We start from the raw sequence: 17,126 nt of genomic DNA, 5'->3' as shown, positions 1-17,126 counted from the left end.
CCCAGAGCCAAGCCTGTGACATTTGTCCCTGTCTGGGTACAAATCCTCCATCTGCTCCCCACGGGTCCACCAGGTGCCGAGACCCCTCCTCACGGCCCCTCCCCCCAAGCCCTGGAGGGCGCTGCTGCCTCCATTCTGGGTCTGTCTGAGCACTCGGGGGGCTTGCCTTGAGCGCCCCTCCATCTCCAGGTGTCTCAGGAGCCAGACCCCCACATTCCCCCCGGCTCACCGACCACCCGGCCTCAGCCCCCACCCAGCTAACACACCGGGGGGTCTGTGGTCTCTACTGACAGGGGAACGGAGGCTCGGAGCGGGGAAGGGGCAGCTCGGAGCGCCCCTTCCTCTCTGCAGACAGACAGCCTGTGAGTCATCCAAGGTCGCCCGGGCTGGCGGCAGCAGCCGCATTTGACTGCTGGTCATGTCCGCCTCGTCACGACGCGCCGCGGGGAGGGCGGGCGCGGGGGCGAGGGCCTCTTTAATTCATGAGTTACTGGCAGCAGCACAATCTCGGGGGAAGATTGATGACCGGCTGCAGGTATTGGTGGGTGGATTCATAAAGCTGTCGGCAGCCGGCCGTAAATCAGATGAATATTCAAGATTCCGCCTTGGGAGCAATTCCCCGGCTCTGGCAACAACAAGATGGATAGGCCGGAGGAAGCAGCCGCAGTGGCCTCAGGAGCCCCAGCCCCCGGAACTGGCTTTTTCCACTTGCACAGAACTTCTGCTGCTGCCTGGAAAACTTGGGCAGCTGCAGAGAGAGAGGGGAGGGGAGAGGAGAGGAGGGGTGGGCCCCAGGCCCCCTGCAGACCCCACATTACAGATGTCCTCTATGGAGGCATGCGTGACATGCAGCGGCACCCCAGGTCTTCAGCAGAAACGGGGATGAGCTCGGCCCCCAGGTCTGGGTCCAGTTCTGCCCGGTTGGGGAAAGGCTGCTGTGACCCTGCACTGGGCTCCTGGCATGTCTCCGGGTACATACCCCGCGGGGAAGAGATTCAGATATGTGGGTGCCCTCTGCACACAGGAGACAGCGCAGGTCTCTCCCGAGGGTGGCCTCAGGCCTGTGTGACCCCACCCCAGACCCCTCTGTCATGGTCCCAGCTGCTGACTGGTGGGTCAGGCCCCACCCCAGGGCATTGGCACTGGCGTCTGCTCCTGCCTGCAGGATGGTAGAGATTTCCCCCCACCCCACCCACCCGGAGATGTCTGTTTCCTCTCCCCTCACCCCTGCCCTCTGTAGCTGTCCCCTCCTGGGCCCCCGGGCTCACCCAAGGGAGACCGAGGATGCAAAGGCTCCAGGAGGTCCCTCTGCCCTCCCCGCTGCAGTCCCCGGTCAGCAGGTGTGGGTCCCGGGGGAGCAGGGAGCTTGCTTGCTTGGGGTAGGTGCTGGGTGCGGTCACCATGGGTGGTCCCACCGGAACCTCCTCTGACAGGCCAGGAGGCCGCTGACCGCCCAAAGCCCCCATCTCTCTCTCCTGGGGGCAGCCTTGAGCGGCCCGGCGTCTCGCCTGGTAAGGGAGCACCGTGCTGGCTGCAGGCAGAGGGAGGCTCAGGGACTCCTCCCTTTTGGGGTCCACAGCCTCCCAGTGGGGCCCTCCCTCTGGGAAGATTGTCCCCCCATTCTCCCTCCCACACGTGAGTTCTCGCCTCACCTCCGTGGCTTCGCTGGAGCCAGCCAGCACCACGGGCACAGGTCCCATGGGGTTGGGGGCCTTTAGAAGGTAATGCATGAGCCGAAACCGGTTTGGCTCAGTGGATAGAGCATCAGCCTTTGGACTTAAGGGTCCCAGGTTCAATTCTGGTCAAGGGCATGTACCTTGGATGCGGGCACATCCCCAGTAGGGGGAGTGCAAGAGGAAGCTGGTCGATGATTCTCTCTCATCAATGTTTCTGGCTCTCTATCCCTCTCTCTTCCTCTCTGTAAAAAAATCAATAAAATATATATATTTTTAAAAAGTTAATGCATGAGACACCCCCACCTCTGGGTCTCCCTACCCTGGTACAAGGCTGGGCCCAAGATTCAACAACATCCCCGAAGTCAGAGCCCCCAGGGTGGGGAAGCCCAAAGCGACCCCTGCCCATGGAGCTGCACCCCTCTGCACCCCATTCTCTCCTGGGGGTGTGGACAGAGGACACGTGCCTTGTCTCCACCCCTGTCCGCAGCGCTGGGACGGCTGACAGCCCTGGTCCTGGGAGAGGGGGACTATCCAGGTGTCTGTCACTGGCCTGCAGCAGCCCTGACTTCCTTCTACCAATACTGGTGCCATCCATCAACCCCTCAGGTCAACGCCCCCAAAGGCAGCCGCCCCAGATGCCCCCTTTGAGTTAGAAGTTCCTTGTCCTGGATAGACTTCCGAAGTCCGAGGAGGGGCCTCGGCACCCCGGCTCGGCCGCGGGGGACGCTGCGTCACGGGAAGCCGGCGGCGGGATTGGGCGGCCTCTGCTGCAGCGCCGAGTCCCCCGGCGCCCGGAAAACGGCGTAATGTATTCCTGCCCGCGGCTCCCGCCAAAGCTCATTTCGCGTCCTGCGTTTCCATTTCCCGAGGATTAATAAGTGTGGAGGGGGACTTGGGCTTCGCGCCGAATATTTATTTAGTCAATATACACATCAATTTAGCAAATTAGAGCTTGCAGGCCATTTCTAAGCAATGCTATAAAAATAATAGCTGTGCTTTAAACTTGTAATGGATTCTGTGTGGGGGGCGGCAGCTACAAGCGTGTCATAAGCATAAAGTTCTGTTGTCCTAAAACTTTGCCGAATGTCTGAGTCACTGTGGTGGCTGCTGAGGGAGCAGGCAGCTAACCGGGAGGGACCAGGCTGTGGACTCGGATGCACTTGGAGGCGCTGGAGTGTGGGCTTGGGGGCAGATGACCAGGCCCCTGACCGCTTGGGGGCATAGGACAGGCTTCTCGGCCATGGGGGTGCTGACCTTTGGGGCTGGTGATTCTCGGGGGGGGGGGGGGGTGGCTGTCATGGTGTTGTCGGATGTTCAGCAGCATCCTGGCTCCTCCCACCAGATGCCGTCAGGGGCAGCCCCCTCCCCAGCTGTGACAACAGAAATGTCTGCAGACATTGACACCTGCACCGGAGGGGGCATGGGGTGGGGGGGGTGGGGCGCACAAAATCTCTCCGCCTTGAGAATCACTGATGTGGAACAAGGTTCTCAGCCTCCCTGAGCCTCAGTTTCCTAGTGGAGACCCCGTTCTGTGAGCAAGACCCTCACCCCAACCCACTGAGACCCTGAGTGGCAACAGCTCAGGTGTGATTGGCAGGAAAGTGGGCTCAGAGGGGCAGGGACTGGCGCAGGGGCATGGTGCCAGCCGAGGCGGAGCTGGGGAGGGCACGCCATTTCCTGGTTCTTGCAGTGGCTCCTCTGGCTCCTCAGGCCTCAGTCCAAATGCCACCTCCTCAGACAGGCCGGTCCGCTGGTCCGGGAGGCTTAACCCTGTCCATGGCTCCTCCATCACTGAGTGCTCCCTCCAGCTCCGCCCAGTGGGCGCCACGCTCGTGTGTGTGTGTGTGTGTGTGTGTGGTGTGTGTCGGTCTGTCTGTCTCTCACCCCCCCTTACCGAGCGTGGACCCTGATGTTGTCAGGGAGTTCCTCCATCTTGTCCCTGTGGTGTCGCCAGCGCGGGCACACAGCAGAGGAACTAAGCAGCGACAGCTTCCAACTGACCACGCCGTCCGTTCTTTCCTTATTCTCTAGTAAAGAGGCCCCAATTCTAGCTGCTGGGCACATGGATGTGCACCAAGCGCTGGCCAATGAGATGCAAGTGGGGCCCTTTGTGTGGCATCACAGGGAGAGAGCAGCCTCTGCCTTATCCCTGGCTCCTTTCTCACGCCTGGAATGGGGCGTGATGGCTGGAGCACAAGCAGCCACGTTGGGCTGTGAGGGAGAAGCTCTGTGCTGAGGATGAGGGGCGACAAGGACTGGGCTCTGGTGACTCCTGCTCTCACCCTGGCGTCTCTGTGCCAGGCACCACGCTGACTTCTGACCACTGCTCTGGGCCTGGGAATCCCCGGGGTGGAGGAGGAAGCGGGTGAGATTCGCTCTGTGCAGGCGGTTCCCAGATTAGTGGGCTACAAGGGATCCTTCAGCTAGACCTGCTGGGTTAACTGCTCCAGCTCGCCCCACACTGCTGGGTTAACCCCTCCAGTTCCAGGCCAGGCGGAGAGAGGCCCCAGGAGAGAGGTGAAGCTCGGAGTGTCAGAGGAGAACACAGGCCTGGGTGGGCTTCAAGCTCAGGAACTCAGGCTCCTTAGATGGCATTGCTGCAGTCAAGTTCATGCATTCATTCATTCATTCATTCACTCATTCATTCATTCACTCACTCATTCATTCATTCACTCACTCACTCATTCATTCATTCACTCACTCATTCATTCATTCATTCACTCACTCATTCATTCATTCACTCACTCACTCATTCATTCATTCACTCACTCATTCATTCACTCACTCATTCATTCATTCACTCACTCATTCATTCATTCACTCACTCATTCATTCATTCACTCACTCATTCATTCACTCATGAGTGCCCCTCTAGCTTGCTAGGGGCTGGGGACCAGAAGATAGCACCACAGCTTCTGGAATCCTCCGGTGAAACAGTAAACAGGGTTATGGAGCAGGCGAGCTTGGCTGGGAGTGAGTGGGGAGAGTGGTTGAGTGTGGTGGCTGCAGTGGGGAGCCGGGACTGAAGCCATGGTGGTGTGTGTGGGGGGGAGGGATATGGGGTGGGGAAGCGTGCACTGCCTGGCTCTCTCACACCCTTGTCTCTGGTCTGCCCCTGAGAGAACCCAACCCGCAATGGCATTAGCGCCTTTGGAAGGCACCCATCCCCGCTCCCAGGTTACAGAGGGGACAACGGACTGCAGCCCAGAGCAGTGAGGTCACAGATGAAGGACACGCGGGAAGTGGCAGGCTGGTTCCCTCTGTGCTCGGGCCCTGCCTGGCGGGCTGGGAGGTTGCAGGGCACCTGCCTGGCACACAGTAGGCCATGCCTGATGCTGCACCGCCTGCACCCAGGGCTGCGTGCTGATGTGGACGTGGCTCTGGGAGCAGAGCTGCAGCTCAGAACTCCGTCCAGGGCGGGCCCAGCTGGGAGCTGCCTCCAGGCTCACTGGGCTCCGGGCCTGTGCACCAGCAGTGCCCTCCCCAGAATGCCTCCAGCTTCCCACCATCAGAGCAGCGTGCACCCCGGTGCCTCTGAGAAAGACAGCCCACCTGGGGTGCACGCCCTTCTCACGTGGTGTGCCACCCAGCTTCGGGGGGTTGCTGTTCTGGCATGTGTCTGTCCAGATCCCCTTCACGGTCCCTCCCTGCTCAGACCGGACTTTGCAGGCCTTGCTCTTGACCAAAATCCTGAGCAGCGGGGGCACCGCCAGAGGGGTGGGGCTGTCCCCCAACCAGTGTCACTGTGCTGGGAAGGTCCCAGCAGGGCCCTGGCCTGAGCAGGTGGATTAATCACTACCTGTAGGCCGCCTCCTGGTGGTTTTTCCCGGCCACCAGAGGGCGCCATCCAGCACCAAGCAGGCCATGATCATCCAGCCCTGAGCTTTGTGACCTGCTGAGGAGGTTAGGGTCCCTGGGTCGGGCGTGAACTCGGGGGGAGGGGGGGGAGGGGGCGGCTGGGCCACACCGCTTCCTCCTGCTTCTTCTGGAGCCGGGATGGGGGTGGGATGAGAAAAGTTTAGACAAGAAACGGGGACCAGAGCGGGAAGCTAGGGGCCCCAGGGATCCCCGACCACCTAGAAAGGGGGGTCTCTTCCTGCCCTGGGCGCGGCTGCTGGCTCAGGGAGCACCTGCACCGGCAGTGGGAGCCTCGGTGCCCATGGGAGTGAGGAGGCGAAGTGAGCTGGGCGGACGGCTAACAAGTGTCATGTTTATTGAGCATTTACTATCCGTCTGGCACTGAGCGCTCAACATCTGCCTGTCTCCCGCCCCATCTGGCCCGTCCGGGGACACCCACAGCCTCGGTCACCCAGGCTCACTTCGGCCCAGCACAGCTGTCTTCGGGCGGCTACAGGCCAATTCCCGGGCCACGCACGGCCTGAGGCGGTGCGGGGGCTGTGGGCCCTCGGGGCAAGAGCAGTGTGAGCCCCCTGCCTGGAACAGGGGCCCCTGAGCCGAGGCCTGCAGCCACGGGAAGCGGGAAGGGCGTCCATGAGAGGGAACAGCTTATGCAGAGGCTCAGAGGCCAGGGCAGGGCTGGGGGTGCCCAGTCCCAAATGCAGCGGTCATGGCTGGTGCAGAGCTGGGACGGGGCAGGGAGACAAGATGGGACATGGAGAGGCGGGGCCGCAGGCTGAAAGCCAAGTTCAGGGCCATGGGGAGCCACTAAGGGCTCAGCAGGGGAGTGTGGCAGGACTGGCATTGCACGTCCAGTCGCCTGGGAGCTGAATGGAGAATGGGCAGAGTGGGCCCGGGAGAGCTGGAGGAAGATGGTGGTGGCCTGAGGGCTGGCTTGGAGGGGGCAGGCTGGGTGTGCGGGCACTAATAAGTGAGTGTTGTCAGGAGACTCCTCAGGAGAGAACTTCCTGGTGCTGGGAGGACCCCTGAGCAGGGGCTGGGGATACCCGAGCCCTCCAGCTGGGCCAGTCCGGTTCCTGGGACGCCGGGAAGGGTCAGGACCCAGAAGGCCTGGCTCTAACTCAGAAGGAGGCAGGGCCACCTCAGAGCACCAAGGAGCAGGCTGGAGGGGCCGGGGCCAGGGCGGGTCACAGTGGGGTGCAGAGGCGGCAGGGCTGGGGTTGAAATCCCAGCTGAAGGCAGAGCGGAGATTTGGCCTGGGCCCTGAGTGTCAGCCCCGGAGAGGGCGAGGGGCCAGGAGGTGAGAGGGCACCTCCTGCACCCCAGGCAGGAACCCTCCGGCTGTCCATGCCACATCCAGTGCCTGGTGGGGCCCTTAGCCGGCCCCTGCCCAGAGCCAGTCAGCAAGGGAGTCAGTGCTCACCAGCGCCTCCTGGGAACACGCCGCACCGCGTCGGCACCTGGACAGACTGGGCCTTTGGCAGCGCCCGGGCTGAGTGAGGTCCCCGCTGAGAGTCCCCACCCTCAGTGGGGTTCAAGTCCTCAGAGTCCCTGCCCTCAGTGGGGTTCAAGTCCTCAGAGTCCCCGCCCTCAGTGGGGTTCAAGTCCATGCGCTTGACTCCGTGTGGGGCGCTTGGCAGCTGGGACCTGAGGGAAGTGGGTGAGGAGACGGAGGGGTTTGTAGGGCACCCCGAACGTCCTGGGACCCCAGGGCGTCTGAGATGCAGCCCTGCTGTGGTGGCCTCATGGGGGACCACCTGGGGAGAGGAGACGGGGCCCAGGGACAGAGGGAGGGACGGTGAACTGGGCCTGAGGGAGGACATGGGGGGCAGACACTGCGCTGCCGCAGGAGCCCTCGGTCTAGATAGAGGGAGGAGGGCCCTGGGTTAGTTCCTCATTTCTGCCCAGAAGCCAGGCCCAGAGAGGGAGCGACCGCCCACAGCTGCACAGCCTGGGAGAGGTCTGGCCCGGGGAGGCAGCCCCGGGCGGAGCCCTGCGCCGGGCCAGAGGGCCGAGGAGGCCCCGGGGACGAGGAGGCCGCGGGGACGAGGAGGCCGCGGGGACGAGGAGGCCGCGATGGACGGCGGCCCGGTCGGCGAAGGGCCAGGTGGGCGCTGCTCCTCCCGCGCCCATGCCCCTGCAGGAGCGGAGCTGGCACCAGAGCAGCTGGGGAGGCGGCTGCTGGGTGCTGGTTCCTGGGCCACGCCGCCCTGCAGGGCAGCACCCCTGGGCGGGGGCCCTGGAGTCGCCATTCGATGGCCCTCCCATGGGTTGCTGCCGACCCCCAGGGTGGTGCTGAGCCGGGGACACAGCAGGTGCTTCAGGCCAGACCCCGAGGGGCCGATAACGTGTGGGTGGAGCTTCTAGGACAGGAAGACAGGTGCGGACTCTGGGGAGGGCCAGGAGGCCTTTGTGGTGGAGTGGGAGCACCAGGTGGAGGGGGGCACTGCCCAGCCAGGCCGGACAGACGGAGAATAGACAGGAGTAATTGGGTCTGGGGAGCCAGGGAGGCAGTGGAGCCAGGTGGGTGGGACCAAGTGTTAAAAGGCCCTGAGTGACAGGCTAACTGTCCAGGTTTCCAGCCCCAACCGGGCGCCAGTCACCTGCAGGGGCGAGTTCACTTTCCATTTGCTCACTCATGAAATGCACATCTCTTCCTCACCTGTGGCCCCCCTTGCTCTGGCACTGAGGGGCCAGGGCAGAACCCGCAGGCAGATCTCTGACTGGGTTGCTGAGTGTCGTCGGAAGAGGCTGGAATTGCAAGAACAAGGAAGTGGAATGATGGTCGAGTCCCTGGGAGCTCAGGAGGAGAGGGCGAGGAGGTGTGGCCCAGGGCGCCTGGGTGAGGAGGGGACCTGGGAAATGAGACCCTGCAGGTGGGTCAGAGGGAGAAGGAAGCCAGAGGAAGTGTGCGTGCAAAGGTCCTGGGGCAGGAAGACTCGACTGCACGCAAGGTTGGCGAGGCTGGAGCTAGTGAGGGAGACAGAAGGCCCAGGGGGCCGGCAGGGTGGGCCACCCTCCACACAGGTGAGGTTTCAGGGGGAAGAGTCTGATGAAATTCACAGAAATCCCAGGTTCCTGGGCCCCACCCACACCTGCTGACCTGATGCTTGCAGGGGCGAGCCTGGGGATCTGCCTGAGCAGACGCATTGGACAATAAGATGTGATCTTGTAGGAGGGGGTGGTGAAAGGGAGAGACAGACGGAGACATAGAGACAGAGAAAATCAGACACAGGCAGAGAGACAGGTGGCCAGGGCTCCAGGCGCTGACCAGAAGAGGGGTGGGGGGTGTAGTGGGCAGGAGCCCCACAGGAATGAGGGTGTCAGAGACGGCTGGGAGGGGCCAGGACAGATGGGCCCCAGAAGCCCCTGCAGGGACTGGATGAAAGGTCACTTGGAGAGCATATCTCTGGGTGGAGGGGGTAGATGTGCAGGGTGGTCTCCCCTGCTCTCACAGGAGCTGCCAGGCTGGGGTGCACGGAAATGAAGTAGAAAGGGAGTAGGGGAGGTCTTAGGATCCAAAGGTCCAGTTTTGAAAAGAACCCCAGCGAGTTGAGCTTGAAGTGGAGGCAGAGAACTGACCCCCTGACCCACTGCCCAGGTAACACCAAGCTTGGGCTTCTGCAAAAGAAGACCACGGGCGCCACCTGGTGGTTGAAGCTATGGCCCAGGCCCAGGTTAGGGCCCACAGTGTCCAGGGCACAGGAGGCCTGTCCGTGGAGGTCACCCCTGCTTTGGCAGGTGTTTGCAGCCGCCCTGCAGGTAAAGAAAAGGCCCAGAGAGAGAGAGAGAGAGAGCTGAAGGAAACCGGCCCACTGGAACTTTCCTGATCGAGCCTTCCTTCTCAATTTCTATCCCCACTCAGCCCCCCTATCTTTTACCCCAAAAGGGAATCGGCCCCCACAGAGTTCTGTGAGCTGCCAGGGCTCCCTGAGCACCCGAGGGTGGCCGCCTTGCTGTGCTGGTGGATTTTTATTTTTTAAACATAAGCTGAGCGGCTGTGCACACACCAGGTGTGGCCAGGGTTGACTCAGGGCGGGCTCAGCACCCAGCTGGGATTTATAGGAGCGAAGTGCGTTTTCCTGTGTCCGTTTCTGCTTCCCTGGAGGGAGACCAACGTTAAAGCCCCCGCACCGTGGTGGGAAGGGGTGCCCACAGACCTGGCTGGGGGTGCTGTGACTTCGGATTCTGTCCTATCCGAGCCAATTTTCAGACTAAACTCTGGGACCATCCCAAGAGTCAGAGGACGAGGAAGGGGCCCAAGAGGGTGCAATGCGGAGGAGGGGTGCCTCTGAGGTTTGGGCAGCGCAGGGCAGGTGTGCCGGGCGCACAGTCAGCCACGTGCTGACAGGGGGCTCCTGGGCGCAGGCATGGGCCTAGCTCATCCAGAAAGCCATCAGGAGGGGAGGAACAGTGATGCCATCTTACACACGTGGAAGCTGGGGCACAGGCGGCCTCGGTGTCTGCCCAGGGCGGGCCAGTGTCAGGGCACGCGGGCTGACTGTGCTCAGACGGGGCTGTCCCCCTTCAGGCCCCGCAGTGTTCACCGGGGGGACCCAGCCCACGTCCTCGCCTCCCAGCCCAGCGGCATTTCCAAGCCCGAGACGGGCCTGCCACGCACGAAGGATTCCTCCCACCCCCACTTTGCCTTTCCACCCACGCTGACCTCTGGGTTTTATCCTGGCTGTGTGACCTTGGGCAAGTAGCCTAAGCTCTCTGTGCCTCCATATTTTCAGCCTGTAAAATGGGCGAGTCCCTTTCTTCACAGACCAGAGGGAAGCTTAGTGCGTTAGTACAAAGAGCCCCGGGGGCTCAGGGCTGCGGCTGCAGTGGGGCTGCCCTGGGCCCTGGGCTCCTGCCGGAGCGGGCGGGGTCCCAGCCCGCAGCGGTGCTCCCCTCCAGGGAAGAGAACCAGCCCTTGCGTTTTCAATGTTGGGGTGCTGGTATGAGCCGAAGGGCAGCCCCGGGGAGGGCAGTGCGGAAACTTAGCCTGCGGAGTGCGGACAGGCCTGCGGTGCTGTGCTCCACCCAAAACCACGGAGAAAGGTCGTGAGTCTGGCTCTTTTTGGGGGGACCCTGGAAGTTCACAAACTCTGCCAGAGCCGCAGCCGATGGCCACCAGATGGCGCTCGGACCAAGGCTATGAAAGGCTGGGAGGTGTTTTGTGGGTGGCTGGGCGGGAAGATGCTGCTGGGACTTGGCTGGGGCTCCTCTTCCCCCAGAGGCGCTCCTACCACGAGGTCAGCCAGAGGGTGGTGCTGGGTTCGAGCTGCTGGGGTCATGACTGTCATGGTCCATTTAAAATGCCCCTGCCCAGGCCCCCCTCAGAGACTGCCCTCCGTGGGTCTGGATCCATGTCCCACGGGCAGAGAATCACTTGGCCCCCGGGTGAACTCCTGGCCAGGACTGTCCTTGTTGGTGCCCGTGTTACAGAGGAGGGGCCGAGGCTCAGAGGTGATGGGTCGTCCGCGAGGCCACACTGGCTGCGGCAGGGGCCTTGGCATTCCTTACCCCCTGGTGTTGACAAGGACGCCATTGTCTCAGCCTCAGCACTGCGGGGTGGGCTGTCGGTGATGGGGCTGGACAATGCATGCCCCCTCCCCGCCCAAGCCCAGCAGCTGTGTACAGCACCTTATTCGGAGAAACAGACTTTGCAGAGGTGATTCAGAGCCCTGAAATGGGGTGTTACCATGGATTAGGGCGGGGGGGGGGGGCGGGTAGTTAGGGTTCCGATAAGAGGTGAGCAGGGGGAGAGAAGAGGGCGATGGGAGGTGTGCGCTCCGGGTTGGAGGGAGGGAAGGAAGGGCCAGCTGAGGGAGGGGCGGCTCTGGGCGCGGGCAAGGCCGCAGCCTCCGGAGGAGCAGGCGCTGCAGACCCTCCGAGCGCCTCCTCCAGCGGCACCTCTGCTCCCGTCTGGCTCTGAGGCCTGGTCCCTGGTGGCAATTTGCTACGACAGTAACGGGAAAGCGCCCTTCCTCTTCCACACCCACTGGTGACTGTCAGACCCGGCTCCTGGCTCCTCACGTCCCCTGGGTGAGCAGGATGTGGGCCCGGGAAGAGCCACTGAGCAAAGTCACTCTTCACTGGGCTTTTCCCAGGTGTGGCCTGGCCGGCTGCCGCCCAGCCATCTCTCTAACCCTCTCGGAAAGCTGCCCCGGTGCTTGGTCGCCTCCTGGCGGCTGCAGGGGAAGACTCAGAGCCGCTCGGTGGGCACCGGGGTCACCCCCGGAACCCCAGGCCTCCATTCCAGGCCCTCGTCACCGTACCCACGCCTCCCTCCAGTGGCTGGGCAGCGTCCCAGCACCGGGTGGAGACTCGGCTGACAGGGACCAAGGCCAAAGGTCCCTGGGTGTGGGTGGGGAAGGCCATGAATGAGGAAGTCATAAAAGGTGGGGCCAGGCGGCTAGAGCCAGGCTGGATGAGTCCCTAACAGCTTCTCAGCGACATGGTTAGGAGCACTGGCCTAGCCCTGGCTGGTCTGGCTCAATGATGGAGTGTCGGCCTGTGGACTGGAGGGTCCCAGATTCCGGACAAGGGCACATGCTTGGGTTGTGGGCTCCATCCCCAGGCAACCAATCAGTAATTCTATCTCATCATTGATGTTTCTATCTCTCTCTCCCTCTCCCTTCCTCTCTGAACCCAATAAAAACATCTTAAAGAAACCCTGGCCTAGAAGCCCAGCAGCCGGGGTTCAACTCTGCCTTTGTCCCTCGGGCAATTGCCTACCCTCGCTGAGCCTCAGTTTGCCTCTCTGGGCAATGGGCTGCTTGAGGACCACCCAGGGCTGTTATGTGCCCAGGGAACCTTGAGTCCCGGGACCTCCTTCTGGCAGGAGGAGGGCTCTCAGAACACAAAACGCTGGGCCTGCGCCCCTCTTCTCTGCTGAGGTGGTGCACTCTGGTTTCACCGTCTGGCAGGAGGTGGGCGTGCCTCTGGGTGGTGGTCTAAGATCAGGACGGGAAAACCTGGCTCAGAATCAGGAAAGCTCAGCCCCAGGCCTGGGCTCCCCTCATCGTGTTGGCCAGGTCACTCACCCTCCCCGGCCTCACTCACTCCTCTGCTGGAGAGGACAATGTCGGGGCACCCAGTGGCTCTTTCGGAGGCTAAGCTCCCCAACATCGGGGACCGGCCTGGATCTGTACAGAAAATGACCCGTCACCGTGACCACTGGGGACGATGGGTCCTGGGCCGGTGTAGAACAGGTCCCAGCCGGGGGTGGCCCGGGAGGTCGGAAGGCTGGCGGCCGCTGGTTTAGAAGCTGCTTTTGTCCCCAGGGAGGCTGGGACCTCAGCAGCCTCTGTCGCCACCAGAGCAGCTCCTTGGGGTGGAAGAGCTCCGGGTGGTGCCTGAGTCTGAGGGAGGCCAGCGGAGACGCGGAGGGACAGGCGGCAGCGTTGGCTGGGGTGCTGGGAGAGGCCTCACCCCAGTCTGTTTACAAGACCGGCTGGGCGCGCACGCACGCGCACACACACACACACACACACACACACACACACTTTTTTTAAATGTAAAAATTCCACCAGACAGATCTGCAATGTCAATCAACACTTAACAAACCCATAAATACATATTTTTAAATCTCAATTTCATTTTTCCTCTTGAAATATCACCCCCACGTCCATCTAGGCACCCCCGGCTGCTCTATCGATTTTCTGCCCCGGCATCGGGCTCCTCGGCCTCCCTGCGGAGAGGTCGGATGGAAGGGAAGTCTCTGAGCCATTTCACAGCAGGCCTCCCACCCAGAGAGAGGCCACAGGGGCCGCACAGCCAGAGGAGAGCACTGTCCCTGGCACCCGGAGGCTCTCCCTCCCTCCAGCCGCCATGGACATGGGCATGCTTTGGGCACACAATCCTATTCGTTTAATCCCCAGAGGCTTTTAGCATATTCTCTTTACCCCTCGTTTTCCAAAATGTCATGATAACAAGTTTCTCGGTTGAGGCTTGTAGTCACTGTGCCAACTATCAGGAGGGTTTTCCCACCTAAAAATTCAGTCTATCATTGGGGACTTTGTTTTTGATCATTCATGCCTCCTTCTTTATCCATACTCTCCACGTAGGAGCAATAGGGCTTATCAATTAAGCCTGTAAATTTCTCACCTTGTTATTGTCCATTTTATAAACAAATATTTATCTACTATCTGGAGAAAATTTTCTTGCTGTCTTCTAATTCTCCTATGATTTTTTTTTTCCTTCAAATTTCAGCTTTTATACTTATAATGTCAAGGAGTTTCTCCTCATTTCCTAAATTTCCTCTTCTCCTTCTTCTTCTTCTTCTTCTTCTTCTTCTTCTTCTTTTAGCAAACCATTCTTATTTCCTGGTTGTGATATACTTTCCTCTTTGGAGGATGTTAATGACAGAGCTTTGGTGTTTTCTATTGTTCACTGCATTTTAAAAAATTGATTTTAGAGAGAGAGGAAAGTAGGGGAGAGAGAGAGGGAGGGAGAGAGAAACATTGGTTTGTTGTTCCACTTGTTCATGCATTCATTGGCTGCTTCCTGTATGTGCCTGCCCAGGATGACGTCTCAGGACGATGCTCTGACCACTGAGTGCCCAGCCAGGGCCACATTTTCTCTAGCTCCTCATAATTCCTCTCTTACATCTGTTTGCTTTCTGTCTGACCTTCAAGTTGGAAGCGTATCTCAAATGTCTTGTGAAATATCTTTTAAAATAAAATCTGAGTAGGATTTTTTTTTCTTTCTGTAACTTACAGGCTACTTGAAGACCCCAAGACCTGCCCACCACGCACACTCCCCAATTTAAAGCTGCATATGCCCACCGATGGCACCTTGTCCCCCCAAAATCCTGTGAAAGAGGCATTCTTGATGTTGTGCAAAGTAGGAACAGACACACAGAGAGGTTAAATGACTGGGCATCCACACAAATCCATGGAGTGACTCCACTCCATGACTGCCCCTAAATGAAGTGCCTCCTCTTGCCTTCAATAAAGAACGCCTTTCCATGCTTAGGAACCCCGGGAAGAGGCTCCCAGCCCCTTTCCTGACGTGGACACTGGGTTTCCGCCAGCTCAGCACCCTTCCTTCTCCTTCCTGTGGATGAGATCCACGTGGATGACCTCACTTCTCCATCACAGCAGTCAATCAGATACTCCATTCTCCCTGATTGGTTCAAGAATCAGCATGTGACCCATGCTCGACCAATCAGAATCTTCCCAGGGACATTCTGCCAGCAGTATTTGGCTTGATGAATTCTCTTTCTAAGTGGGCAGGCCATAAGCCTGGGGTGACTGGTGGCCACAATGATGTTTGAGCCCCTGGACCCCGTCATTCCTGAATTGAGGTGTCCCTTGGTTTCCAATTGTATGAGAGAATAGATTCCCTTTTTTTTTTTTTTTTTTTTTTTTTAAATATATTTTATTGATTTTTTACAGAGAGGAAGGGAGAGGGATAGAGAGTTAGAAACATTGATCAGCTGCCTCCTGCACACTCCCTACTGGAGGTACATGCCTTTGGCCAGAATCGAACCTGGGACCCTTGGGTCACCAAGCCGACTCTCTATCCACTGAGCCAAACTGGTTAGGACTCAGATTCCCCCCCTTTTTTTTTTTTTAATTATTTAAAAAATACCATTTTTATTGATTTCTGGGAGAGGGAAGGAGAGATAGAAACATCAATGATGAGAGAGAACCATTGGTTGGCTGCCTCCTGCACATGCCCTACTGGGGATTGAACCCACAACCCAGGCATGTGCCCTGGACTGGAACCTGGGGCCCTTCAGTCTGCAGGCAATGAGCCAAGCCGGCCAGGGCCAGAGTCCCTTTCTGAAGCCCAGGTGAGTTAAGTTTCTGTCCCCTGCAGCCCAGACGCTCTGGGATTACCGCCAGACTCTCTTTCTTGGCCTAAGCCCCGGCTGGGCCCACCTGCGATGCGTAGGGAAGCTAGGGTGAGAAATTAGAATTGCCTTGTGAGCAGGTGATGGAGCTTTGGAAAAGCACTTCTAGCTCATGGGGTAAATTCCTCGCCCCCCCCCACCCTCTTACCACCCCCTTCCGACTTCTGTGCAACGAAGGGTGAGGGAGGGTGGGAGAGCCAGGGACGGGGTGGGGGCGGACAGGCGTAACCGTTCTCCGCGCAGACGGCAGCTGGCTGATTCTCTTCCCGAGGAGACCAGAGTCGACCTTCACCTCAGTCCCCGTTAACTGCCGGCGCTTCGTCAGCATGTTTGTGACAAACTAATTACACGGAGAGAAGCCTCGCCGGAGAGCTCTGGTGTGGGGGCCAGGCTGAGCTCTGCGATGCTTCTGATGGCGCCCACAGGGCCTGGTTAACCGCAGACCTCGGGCAAACCTGGTGGCGAGCTGTGGGTTTTCCGCTCCCCACGGAGGCCCGCAGAGCCAGGAGCCGTGAGCCGAAGCCCAGGCCAAGCCCCCACACCAGGCGGCATGTCTGCAAACCGGGTATCCAATGCGAGAGTGATATGGGGGCCCCGATAGCTCTGTCCCCAGAAGGCTGGGCAGCTCCAGCCCATGGGAAAGACCCCAGGCCCCAGCGAACCCAGGACCTCCGAGCTCCCCGGAACCCGGGTGCAGGCAGCTGGGCTCCTTCAGAGCGCCCTGTCCCGCCCAAGTCCCAGGCCCGCCCGGTCCGGCTCATTTCCCTCCCTCGCTACCCCCGGCGAGAAGGCCAGGCCTGAGTGAGGAGACGGGCCGATGCGAAGTGGCCCTAGGGCTGCCGGAGCCCCTCCCATCAGCCCTCCTGCTCTCTCTCCCCAGGTCCCGGGGCCGCACCGCAGACCCAGCCTGGACCCAGCCCCGGGCTCGCTCATGCTGGCCGCGCCCGGAGGCAGGAGGCCGGCAGTGACACAGTCTATGGGACACGACTGTGCGGGCGAGGGGCGCTGGGGCGCTGGCTCCCTCCCGGCCTCGTCTGCCCTCGGCTTTTCCCGGACTCCGCAATGTGGCCGTCCACTCAGAGGCTGTCCTCTGGGGCCTCTGAGTCCCGGCTTCCAAGAGTCATGGCTTCCAGGTAGGCGGTGAAGGCGGACAGGTCGAGGTCAGCAGGGCCAGTGCCCTCCAGGACGTGCCTCCCGGCTCCGCAGCTCCGGGCCGGGACGCTGGAAGAGACCAGAGGCTGTGAGCCGCCTCGCCTCGGTGGCCAGGCCCTGGGTTCCCTGGGGACTGCGACAGGAGCTCCCTGCTTCCCACCCCCTTGCTCTGCCCGCCCTGTATCCATGGAGGCTGAAGTGCAGCAGCTGATGGAGGTGCCCCTGCAGGGACCAGCTCACTGCAGCCGAGTCCTGACCTTTCCCGGGCTTCCTGGCTCCTCAGGACCCTCCCTCCTGCTCCCTGGACGGGTCCCCTTGTCCGAGCCTCAGGGTCTTTGCACTGCTGCTCCTTCCCCCTGCAATGCGCCTTCAGAGCCCTCAGATCTCCAGTGGCTGGCTCAGGGGCCGCCGCCCAGCGCCTCCCCGCCCGGAGCAGGCAGCCCTGCATCACGGCCCGCCCTGTGGCCCCAGGCGGCGGCCGTCCGGCCCCACGGCTCTCAGTGGAAGCGGCATTGCCTTGTGAGCTGTCTCTCCCCGGGCCCTGGCCCCGGAGCGGAACCATTTGTCTGTTCTGCTCGGTGCTGTGCCTC

At 60.7% G+C, this 17,126-nt stretch overlaps 1 protein-coding gene across 3 annotated transcripts in view; it reads right to left on the bottom strand.

Moving 5' to 3' along the window:
• The window catches only part of ZBP1 (Z-DNA binding protein 1), a 244,968-nt gene that overhangs the window by 219,233 nt on the left and 8,609 nt on the right, over nucleotides 1-17,126 (bottom strand). For 2 of the 3 annotated variants that reach the window (XM_084886787.1, XM_084886785.1), the window contains exon 7: nucleotides 14,699-16,605. The gene's annotated coding sequence lies outside the window, so the exon portion shown is untranslated. Of the gene's footprint in view, nucleotides 1-14,698; nucleotides 16,606-17,126 lie in introns of those variants that run through there. The other variant, XM_084886786.1, reaches the window with a different exon arrangement.

The sequence above is a fragment of the Pipistrellus hanaki genome, assembly GCF_964339955.1.
Source record: "Pipistrellus hanaki genome assembly, chromosome: 6".
NCBI classification, from domain to species: domain Eukaryota; kingdom Metazoa; phylum Chordata; class Mammalia; order Chiroptera; family Vespertilionidae; genus Pipistrellus; species Pipistrellus hanaki.
The sequence above is the reverse complement of the archived record's forward strand: the minus strand, read 5'-3'. Positions and strand labels throughout refer to the sequence as shown.